The 11060-nt window shown below is 41.5% G+C and overlaps 1 non-coding gene across 1 annotated transcript; it reads left to right on the top strand.

The window, feature by feature from the left end:
- Positions 1-9310: 9310 nt before the first annotated feature.
- On the top strand, positions 9311-9452 carry LOC138232402 (U4 spliceosomal RNA). Its single transcript, XR_011187133.1, has one exon. It is a non-coding gene; the product is annotated as a U4 spliceosomal RNA (small nuclear RNA).
- The last annotated feature ends 1608 nt before the right edge of the window (positions 9453-11060 follow it).

The raw sequence follows: 11060 nt of genomic DNA, 5'->3' as shown, positions 1-11060 counted from the left end.
AATGGAGAAGAGTTAAACGACCGAGTCTATGCAGCTTAAACGGTGCGCACGTCAGGTTCTTAGCTGAAAGGTTGGTAAATCACGCTCACCCCAGTCCTTAATCTTTTAAAGAGGATACAAAATTGAACCTAGTCGCCACATCACATACATCCTGTTCATTGATAAAAAGGTAACATCTATCCTCGCTCCAGAGTAAATCTTACGTTGAGGGCATAGTTTTTTTCACTTTACCGTGAGTCGGGCTCGGCTGCACAGAGGAGAGAGCAGAGCAATGAGGTCACGGGGACAGGGGAGTCACACGCTGGCGGTTTGAATACGCGGAAGATCACTGAGGGATCCACAGTATGTGGACCCTCCGTGCGCCATCAGTCCACACTCCGGACTCTGAATCCTGCCATCCGAGTTAAGATCTCGGCGGAACCTGAGGCGCAGTTCCTTCTTAAAACGTAATCTGGTGAGCATTTCTAGAATCGTACTTGTATAGATGCAGCCTTTAATGTGTTGCTAGGTTAAAATTGATGACTTCTTGTATTTCAGTAGGCAACTGCCCTCTTTATTTCGGATTGAATTTCTTTATTACAGGGGCGCTTTTATGATGACAGAGTCATGTTCAGGTACTTTGGTTGATGGAGGAAGCTCATTTCGGACTCTGTGATCTGCTCACCTGGAAAGGTCTGCTGTACTACTACAAGAGAGAAGTAGAGTCTGGAAGAAGGGACAATTTTATGATGCTTTGGAAGATAATGTTTTTTTTTATTATACTGAAAATGAAAGGTAGGTGTTTCTATATGGACTCAGTCTTTGGAATTTGTATATATATATGTTTCAGTGATCCCTCAGCCATTCCTTCTGTATTGTAATTCAATTTCTCTTTTAAAATTCCTTCCCCACTTCTAGGACCTGCAGTTGCTGAACTCCACAATGGCTTCTATTGGAAAGTCTGTGACTGAGACCAAGTAAGTGTTCACTTTTTTATGAAACCATTATTTATTTTGGAGCAATGAGCAATTCTTATATAAATGCAATAAAATCATTATGCTCAAACTATGAGAGAGAATTTTAAGGATAATTTAAGAAATCAGTCTTAGCTTGTTTCTATACACAGATGGTATTATTTATTTTCAAAGGAAACCCGTGAGGATTCCCCTGGTGTGCAAGATGTGCCTGAATACTTTTGATCAGCTTCCTGCTCACTTGAAGAGGGCATGTATGAAGCACGCCACGGCAGAAGAGATCAGGATGGCCTCTCAACAGGCGAGGGACGACATGATGAATCACCTGAAGAACGGGGTCATCGTGGATTACCACAGAACAGAGATCGTGTCTGGTGAGGCAAACAGGATAGTGGTTGTAAGACTGCTAGAGTCCTTGGGCCTTTTTGTACACGGGAAGCCTGAAGACACATCGGCAAGGTGAGATATTTTTAATCTGTAAGGCTTCTGTAGTTTCTTTTTGAAATCATTGTTACAACATATTATGTAAAAGCATGTTGAAAAGAATCTACCTGCATTCCAGCGGCCCTGAGCAAGAGGCCGCTGTCCAGGAGGAAAAGATGCCAGAGGCTCCTCTAGAAACTGAAACAGAAGCGGATAAGGAAGGGAAAGATGTGAGCTCTGAAGAACTCTATCAGCAGTAAGACTTTTTATTTTTCAGATGTATCTTTTTTTACTAAAATTCTAATTTGTCTTATAGGTATAAAATGTTTAAGCCGGTGTTTTATATCCTTACAGGCCCTGAGTAGTTAAAAAGTATCAGCAGGCCGGAAGAGAGTGGCCCAAGCTGGACTCTATAGAAAGCACTCCCTGGATGCTCCTCTCCTGATTGGATTCAAACAGTACCTTACCAAGGATCTGGGAGTGGCAAATTATTCTCAGGAGGTATTTATTTTTTAAAGGCATTAAAAATTAAGCAATGGTATATTCATTGTAAATGTTTTTATTTCTTAGCTTAAAATTCACACATGTGAAATGATGTCAGCCATAAACATCATGACTCTATATTTCCTACCTGAATCTATTCTACTTAAATTATTACATTATACACAATTTGAGTTCATTTTAAAAAGTAAAAGGTAATGAAAGGAATGCATTTTTATAAGAAAGATAATACCGATATGCATGTGATAATCTTCCTTATATCATGTAGTGCGTCATTTGGACACTTTGTGGGCTTGAAATACAAAGAAAATCATGTTCTATGGTACAAGATAAATACCAAACTTAAGCTTTTATTTTAATTAGATTTGTTTATAAAGCATAAGCAATCATTTATTACATCGCTTCTTGAATTAAATCTTTTGACAAGAGGTAAGACTTCTATTTTACATTTAAACCCATGTTTAGGTGTGTTTTTTAGATTTAACTGAACCAATTTCTGTGTGTGATAATGTCCTTGAATTCTGACAACATCACACTAAATTACATGATATAAAACAGCTAATGTTTCTAGAGATAAAGTTTCTGGGATGCTTCTAATTACTTTTTATTACCAGGGACAGTTTAATTCACCTTGTACAGTACTGAAAGACCAAGATGCTTTTTTTAAAAGTTATTTAACATTTTATAGAACTTTGTCTACTATGGCAACATGATGAGCTTGGTGAAACTTGGAAAAATACTGCTTGGCCACTTATCTTAAGATAAAGATAGGATAAAGGTTTATCTTTTGCACCTACCTGACCCCCAGGGAAGGCCAATGCTTTCTAAGTTGATGGTTCCCTACAGTAGACTGTACCTTATCTTCAAAGGTAATGTATATTGACCCAAATCAGTTTTGGAATCCAATCTACTGACGAGATGGAGCACATCCTTTTTTCAGGATTTTAGCATCATACGTTTGGTATATTTAGTCCCTAATGCTGAAAGAAATGATCATAGAACATTTGGACACTTTGTGGGCTTGAAATACAAAGCAAATCATGTTCTATGGTACAAGATAAATACAAAACTTAAGCTTTTATTTTAATTAGATTTGTTTATAAAGCATAAGCAATCATTTATTACATTAATATATGTGAAAATAACATTTAAGCATCATACGTTTAGTATATTTAGTCCCTAATGCTGAAAGAAATGATCATAGAACATGACATCTAACCTTACCTGTGGCGTCTTTAATCCCTATTGCTCAATGCACGGTGAAAGCATTGCATACATGTGTCTGACAATGAGGAATGGGCCCCTGAGACAGTCATTTGCATGTTTCACAAACGATCGTATATTACTAGAGATTCTGTTTGGGATTTGAATGTGCATTCGGACAGCAATCCCTTTCAAGAAATGATATGTTCTGGATGAGGTCAAAGGTGATGGAACACTGTATTTAGGATGTGTTTGCAGTGATTGTGTGTCTCCTGCTTCAACGCAGTGATATATAGATGTGCTCCTGTAATTTATTGGTTCATGCCCAGGGCAGTAAGCAGTCTGAGGATTTATTTCCAGACGGCATAGAGCAGTGAAGCAGTGAAGTAGTGCAACACACTGGATCATTATATTATTAGAATCTATTCTACTTAAATTATTACATTATGCACAATTTGAGTTCATTTTAAAAAGTAAAAGGTAATGAAAGGAATGCATTTTCATAAGAAAGATAATACCGATATGCATGTGATAATCTTCCTTATATCATGTAGTGCGTCATTTGGACACTTTGTGGGCTTGAAATACAAAGAAAATCATGTTCTATGGTACAAGATAAATACAAAACTTAAGCTTTTATTTAAATTCGATTTGTTTATAAAGCATAAGCAATAATTGATTACATTAATATATGTGAAAATAACATTTTAGCATCATATTATTACATACAGGTCTCTAGCTTCAACACAGTGCTATATATATATATATGCTCAGTGATTTATTGGTACATGCCCAGGGCAACAATCAGAATGAGCATTGATTTCCAGACGGGCTACAGGTAGTGTTGTGAAATACTTCAACACACTGGATCACAGATTTAGACCCCCTGCACTCTTACTCCTTAAAAACCAAAGAAATGAAGATATGTAGCAATCACATTGTAACAGGGGTGACAGTGACTTAATGCTTATACTAGTGGACTTCTGGTAACTTTAGGGTACGGTGTTCCCTGAAGGGCTCTCAAACCCCGCATTTCAAATGCCTAGCTGTATCGCTGATGTGTTGCACCTCAGAATCACTTTTAAACCTTACCTCTGGTATCTTTAATCCTTATTGCTCAACGCATGGTGAAAGTATTGCATAAATGTGTCTGAAAATGAGCAATGGGCACCTGAGAGACTCATTTGCCTGTTTCACAAATGATCATATTTGACTAGAGATTCTATTTGGGATTCAGTTGTGCATTCTGACAGCAATCCCTTTAAAAAAACGATACATTCCGGATGAGGTCAAAGGTGCAGGAACACTGTTACTTGTTCCTTTATAACCCGGTTATTGAAGTCATTAACAACATTAATCCCAAACAGAGCTGTTGGACTCCCTCCTCTGGCCGTTTTCCACCAGTTGATTATTTCATCAACCAATGCACTAATCAAGCTCCCAAGGCACTCTCTATACCCAGTAAACATAGGTCTAACCTCACCCAAGGAGAAAATCAGGCGCTCCAGTCTCTCCGCAACAGGGATGATATCGTCATCAAACCAGCGAACAAAGGAGGTGCTGTTGTGGTGTGGGTAAGGATCTATATATCTTTGAAGCCTCTAGACAACTAACTGACACTTCTGCCTACCTCCCTCTCCAACAGGACCCTACCACTGACTACCAAAAGGAAGTGGTATCCACCATTTCCCTTCTTATCAGCAGTAACGAGCTCCCCCAGGAGGCGAACCGGCTCATCATGGAACATCCACAGGTATCTCAATTTTACCTCCTCCCCAAAATCCACAAACCTGACACCCCTGGACGCCCCATCGTATCAACATGTAACTGTCCAACTACTTACATCTCAGCCTTTCTCGACAGCCTCATGAGACCGCTGGTTGAAGATCTTCCCTCATACATCAAAGACACCAACCACGCGCTCCAACTTTTCAATGATTTCCAATTTCAGGGTACCGAATGCCACATTTTTACCATGGACATCACATCTCTGTACACCGTCATTCCCCATAATGACGGCCTTACAGCCCTCAAGCACACGCTGGACAAACGCACAGTGCTTGATCCACCCACCCACACCCTGGTACGCCTTGCAGAATTGGTCCTCACACTGAACGCATTCTCTTTCAATAATCTTTTTTACCAACAGGTCAGTGGAGTGGCCATGGGCACCAGAATGGGACCCAGCTATGCCAACATTTTTGTCAGCTGGGTAGAAGAACGCTTCTTCGCTTCCTACACTGGCTATGTCCCTGACCTCTACAAGTGATATATTGATGACTGCGTCGGTGCCGCCACATGCTCCAGCGATCAGCTTGAGTTCTTCCTGCACCATTTCACCAACTTCCACCCGTCCCTCAAATATACGGTTAACATATCTTCCACCACTCTTCCGTTTCTAGACATCCACTTGTCTATCAACTACCCCCGACTGTCCACTTCAGTTTATTACAAACCCACGGATTCACACAGCTACCTCCTGTACAGCTCATTTCACCCCAACCATACTAAAAACTCTCTTCCTTTTTCACAGTTCCTTAGGTTACGACGACTATGCAGCGATGACATCGACTTCGAGAACCAAGCCCTCGAAATGTACTCATTTTTCATCAACAGAGGATACCCCAGCAGTGTGATTGACAGGGCCCTTGCCCGAGCCAAAAACACCCCCTGGACCATCAACCCGATCAGGAACTCCCGCCGTAACAACCGCATTCCTTTGGTGCTTCCTTACCACCCTAACACACTTCCTATCCCCAGGACCATTAACCACAACTTTTCCATCCTACAGGATGATCCCTCCATTGGGGCCCTCTTTTCTGATCGCCCTATCATCTCATATCACCGACCACCTAATCTGCGTAACCTCCTTGTTCACAGCTCCCTTGACCGCCCTCAACAACCATCCACACCAGGCACTTTCCCTTGCAACAGAGCTCGTTGTATCACCTGCAAGTACACAGCCACCACCACACTCATTCAAGGCCCCTCAGGACAATTCCGGATCACCCAGACAGCATCTTGTACTTCCAGCAACCTCATTTACTGTATCTCTTGCAGTAAATGTCCAGCCATCTACATTGGAGAAACAGGAAGGAGACTCGGAGACCACTTCAGAGAACACGTCAGGGCTGTGAAGATTAAAGATCTCTCCAAGCCCATTGTTTCTCATTTCACCTCTGACGGCCCCGACCACTCTAATCTCTCCGTCTGTGTTCTCAAAAACGGTTTTCGGAACTCATACATCAGAAAGACCACCGAAACTAAAATTATTCTGAAGCTAGGATCACACATTCTCCCTTCCCTTAATGACAGACTACTGTTCTTTTAAATTTTCTCCATTCATTGGAAGTTTCATTTCACACCTCTCTGCACCCATTCTGACTTCACACCTCTTGATTGGCCTCTCTTTCTGTCCCCTGCTCCCGTCTCTCACTCCTCCACCCTCCCAACCTTTGTTCTCCCGCTACTTTACCTCTGCCTACTGCCCTGTCTCTCTCACACCTGAAGAAGGCTCCATGGCCGAAACGTTGTGTTCTCTTTCTTCTTTTTTTCAGCATGGAATAAACCTATTACTTGTTCCTTTGCAGCCTACGCATGCTGACGCAGCTACCCACCTGAACTACACTGTATTTAGGATGTGTTTGCAGTTATTCTGTGTCTCTAGCTTCAACACAGTGATATATATATGCATGCTCACTGATTTTTTGGTACATGCCCAGGGCAATAATCATTATGAGGATTTATTTCCAGATGTGCTAGGGGTAGTGTTGTGAAATACTTCAACACACTGGATCGCAGGTTTAAACCCCCTCCACTCTTACTACTTAAAAACCAACAAATGCAGATATGTAGCAATCATATTGTAGCAGACACTCATTTGCCTGTTTCACAAATGATCATATTTTACTAGAGATTCTGTTTGGGATACGGATGTGCATTCTGACAGCAATCTCTTTCAAGAAATGATTTTACCTTTTCGCGGCTTTGCCCTCTTGCCTCTTTGGACAATATCTCCATCTTGTGGTCGTTGTTGGTAATGTCTTCTTATGCCCTTTTTTATTTCAATTCTCTATTGGTTGATTCTAGAATCTCTACAATGGAGTTGAAAACATCAGTTTTATAGCAGACAATATGACATTATTTATAGTCCAATAAGAAACTTATTACCCTGTTTTTAACATAATAACAAATTAAAATTGATTAAAACTAAGTTTGAAACACCAGGGAACATAAAAAATGATTTTTAGGAAAACCATGAGGTTCTCTGTGTCCGATGCCTGCAAGGGGAGAAAGATAGAATCCTTTGATTTTTCAAAATTTGAAAATAAACATCATATAACAACAGCTTTCATTCCTAGGAGTGAAAAATAACCATTTTTCAAGACATATTAGTTTCTAAAACACTACAATAAAGTTAAAAACATCTGTTTTATATTACATTATTTTTTGTGAAATTAGTCATTTTTTGCACTATTTGTAATATAATTTCTAATTAAAAGTGTTTAGAATTAAGTTTGGAACAACAAGGAATACAAAAAAAAAAGATTTTTAGGAAAACCATGAGGTCCTCTGTGCCCGATGCCTGCAAGGGGAGAAAGCTAGAATCCTACACAGGCTCCTGGAGCTCTGGCCTGGCTAAAGAGGCTGAATTTATCCCCTTCAAAGCTCCATGAAAAATGATCATTTAAAATTTGAAAAAAAAAAAAAAAACATCATATAACATCATACAGATGCAGCCATTCAAAATGCGCGATAAAAACCCACGGTACAGTAACCTACCCACAAGCCACTGCAGGGCACCGGAGGACACCGCGGTAAGTGCTTGGCTGGCCAAAATGACCGACAGGGGCACTCGTGGTGCATTGGTTGGTAGTGAAAAGATTTAATCATTTAATGTCTTTACTGTGCACATTTTAATCCGCTTAGTTTTGAATATTTATATGGATTTTACCACTAAAGGGAAATTTTAGTAGCTGAGCATAAAAAGAAGAGGAGCATAACGCATCTGAAGGTCATAAACAATATTAATTTAGGAACATAAACATTACTGTATGTACATAAACTGTACTGTGTATGGCTGGTCTTGGTAGTTTAAAGAAAAAATACACACCAGTCTTCCATTTCTCCCTAAACATTTTAAGCATGAAAGTTTTATGAAACGGTACCCAAATATGCGATTGCTGTATAGAATGAATTATTTAACACGAACATTAAGCTGTTTACATCTTCCGCCTGAGAACAGTCACCCGTTGCTACCCAACGCAGAAACACAGCCACTAACTAGCAAAGACATTAGCTAGCCAATATGATAAAGAAATAAATGATTATTTTGTTTATTTCTTTTGCACATTTATTTGAACATTTCCATCGATTGTACAAGCACTTGGAAACTGTCCAATCCCTAGTTCATCTGGCATTTTACCGGTCTGGCGCCGGTCTGTGTCTTCTAGGATATAATGCCAGCGAACTCTTGTTTTTTTATGTCCACATTCAAGGGTCCCTTTTTGAACCTGCGAGAAGCATTCTTTCAATGTAACAGATTTACTCCGGGGAAAGGCAGCATGACATTAAGAGTAGCTCAAGCTTTCAGCACCCATATCGGACTGCGTGTATGCAGACACCGCTCAGAATCCCCTGGAAGGTTCTCCGTCAATTCCGTTGTGCAGTGCTTTACCTCTTTCAAAAGGCTTCACTTTCCTAGTCACATTCCAAGGCTCATCGAACCCGGGCTGTTTCCTCCAGCGGTATAGTATTGCAGTGAGACAGCACGATGCCTGCAAGACTATGTCACGCTAAACGCCACAGATTGTGTTTGTCCGTTCGTGTCAGTCCTCCTGCAGCCACGGGAAGTGGGACACAAACATGCTGCAATGCTTTCAAGACGTTAGGATTTGTTTGTGCAACATCCGAGAAGAGTACTTGTGGCTTGAATGTGAACTGTACGTGCCCGCCCCCTTTCCTCTGTAGTGCATGAGTTCCTCCCGGCATGCCCTTCGTCATTGTTCTGTCATCTTGTATTTAAAGGGTTGTATTTCTGCTGCTGAAAATAAGCAACGGTTTTCTCACAACGCCCTTTGTTCCCGACGGAGCCCTTGTCTGTCATGAAATTCTTCAAAACCTCAAGCTAGAAGAAGAAGACGACAAATATGAAGCGTTACAGCAACAACATGCCATGAGACGATTGATAACGATTTCCATAGGATCCCCGCGGTTGCCTGGCAACCGTCAGCTTTGCGCATTGGCAGTATCGTAGCCTGTGAGGTTTAGCCGAGGCGTGATTATTGCTAGTTGAAAACTTTTCCCAATACCCCGCTTCCGCCGGTTTGCAATACAATCGGTGAAAGCAATTTTTGACAGTCTCGTCAGAGCGTGACATAATCTTGCAGGCATCGTGCTGTCTAACTGCAATACTATACCGCTGGAGGAAACAGCCCGGGTTCAATGAACCTTGGAATGTGACTAGGAAAGTGAAGCCTTTTGAAAGAGGTAATGTCGACGCTTTTTTAACAGAGCACCAAAAAAGCGTCTTTTTTGAATGCCTGGGTACTGAGCATTGATGGTTCAGTGGTAGAATTCTCGCTTCCCACGCGGGAGACTCTGGTTCGATTCCCAGCCAAAACAGTGGCTTTTGCAGCGAGCGGCTCCATCACTTGCATCCCCTTGCAACTCGCAACTGAAAACCCACTGAAGCTAAGCATTTGTTAGCCAGGTCAGTACCCGGATGAGGGTGAGCTACAGGGAAAAACAAAGTTTCCAGCTGGAAGCGGTGTTAATGGTGCCGGTGGGGGGGCGCTCACCCTGAGGTCTGTGCGGGTCCCAATGCCCCAGCATAGTGACGGAGACGCTGTGTTGTAAAAGGGCGCTGTCTCTTAGATGAGATGTAAAACCGAGGTCACAGCGCTATGTGGTCATTAAAAATGACCACCAAAACCTTTGACAAATGCTCTTGGTAATTGATGGTCTTCAATAATGCTTCTCCTTTAGGTACATTTTAAATCAGCTGAAAAATGCTGTGAAATGGGGGGTCACTTCACGCCAGTGTAGGATTTGGGTTACAAGAACCATGAAACTGCACGAGAAAGCCCGTACACTGAATTACACGGCTTTCTATTCAAAGGAGAGCAAAAGAAATTCCCTGAGTTCGATTTTTTGCAGCACAGAGAGGATTGCTGTCGTGAGGCTGGTTAGCTCAGTTGGTTAGAGCGTTGTGCTAATAACGCCAAGGTTGTGGGTTCGATCTCCATACAGGCCAGGTCCCTTTTTCCTCTCTTACAAAAGCTGTTAGGTTCCTTTCCGTGGTGAGATGGGTTGTCATGCAACCCTACCACATAGTGCCGACAGACAATTAAATGACAAAAATGAAGAGAGTTAAAGCAGCTGGAAAGGTTTTCTTACAACTTTTGAGCTGACACAGTTTTGGAAAATGTTTTTTTCACGCTGCACTGTACCACATAGGCAGCCAAGAGTCTCCAAAACAAAACAGAATTGACAGTCATATAATGTCCATTAACCCCGGTTTTAAACACAGCATCATGTCTGCCATCATAAGAATATGAGTCCAATATTTTAGAATATAGTCAGAATGTCTTCTAACCTTACCTGTGGTGTCTTTAATCCCTATTGCTCAATGCATAGTGTACGTACTGCATACATGTGTCTTGAGAATGAGGAATGGGCCCCTGAGAGAAATTATACGTTCTGGATGAGGTCAAAGGTGCTGGAACACTGTATTTAGGATGTGTTTGCAGTGATTGTGTCTCCTGCTTCAACGCAGTGATATATAGATGTGCTCCTGTAATTTATTGGTACATGCCCAGGGCAGTAAGTAGTCTGAGGATTTATTTACCAGACAAAAACCTCCAGTGCACAGCACTCTGGAAACATTTCGGGGATTTCGCGTGTTTATTTCAGCACGTAAAGCGCACCGGTCCAACACGTCGGCCGGGCGCGCGGCGCCTCCGCCCTCTTGTGGCCTTG

Source organism: Lepisosteus oculatus, unplaced genomic scaffold (assembly GCF_040954835.1).
Source record: "Lepisosteus oculatus isolate fLepOcu1 unplaced genomic scaffold, fLepOcu1.hap2 HAP2_SCAFFOLD_63, whole genome shotgun sequence".
In the NCBI taxonomy this organism is placed as follows: Eukaryota; Metazoa; Chordata; class Actinopteri; order Semionotiformes; family Lepisosteidae; genus Lepisosteus; species Lepisosteus oculatus.
The sequence above is the reverse complement of the archived record's forward strand: the minus strand, read 5'-3'. Positions and strand labels throughout refer to the sequence as shown.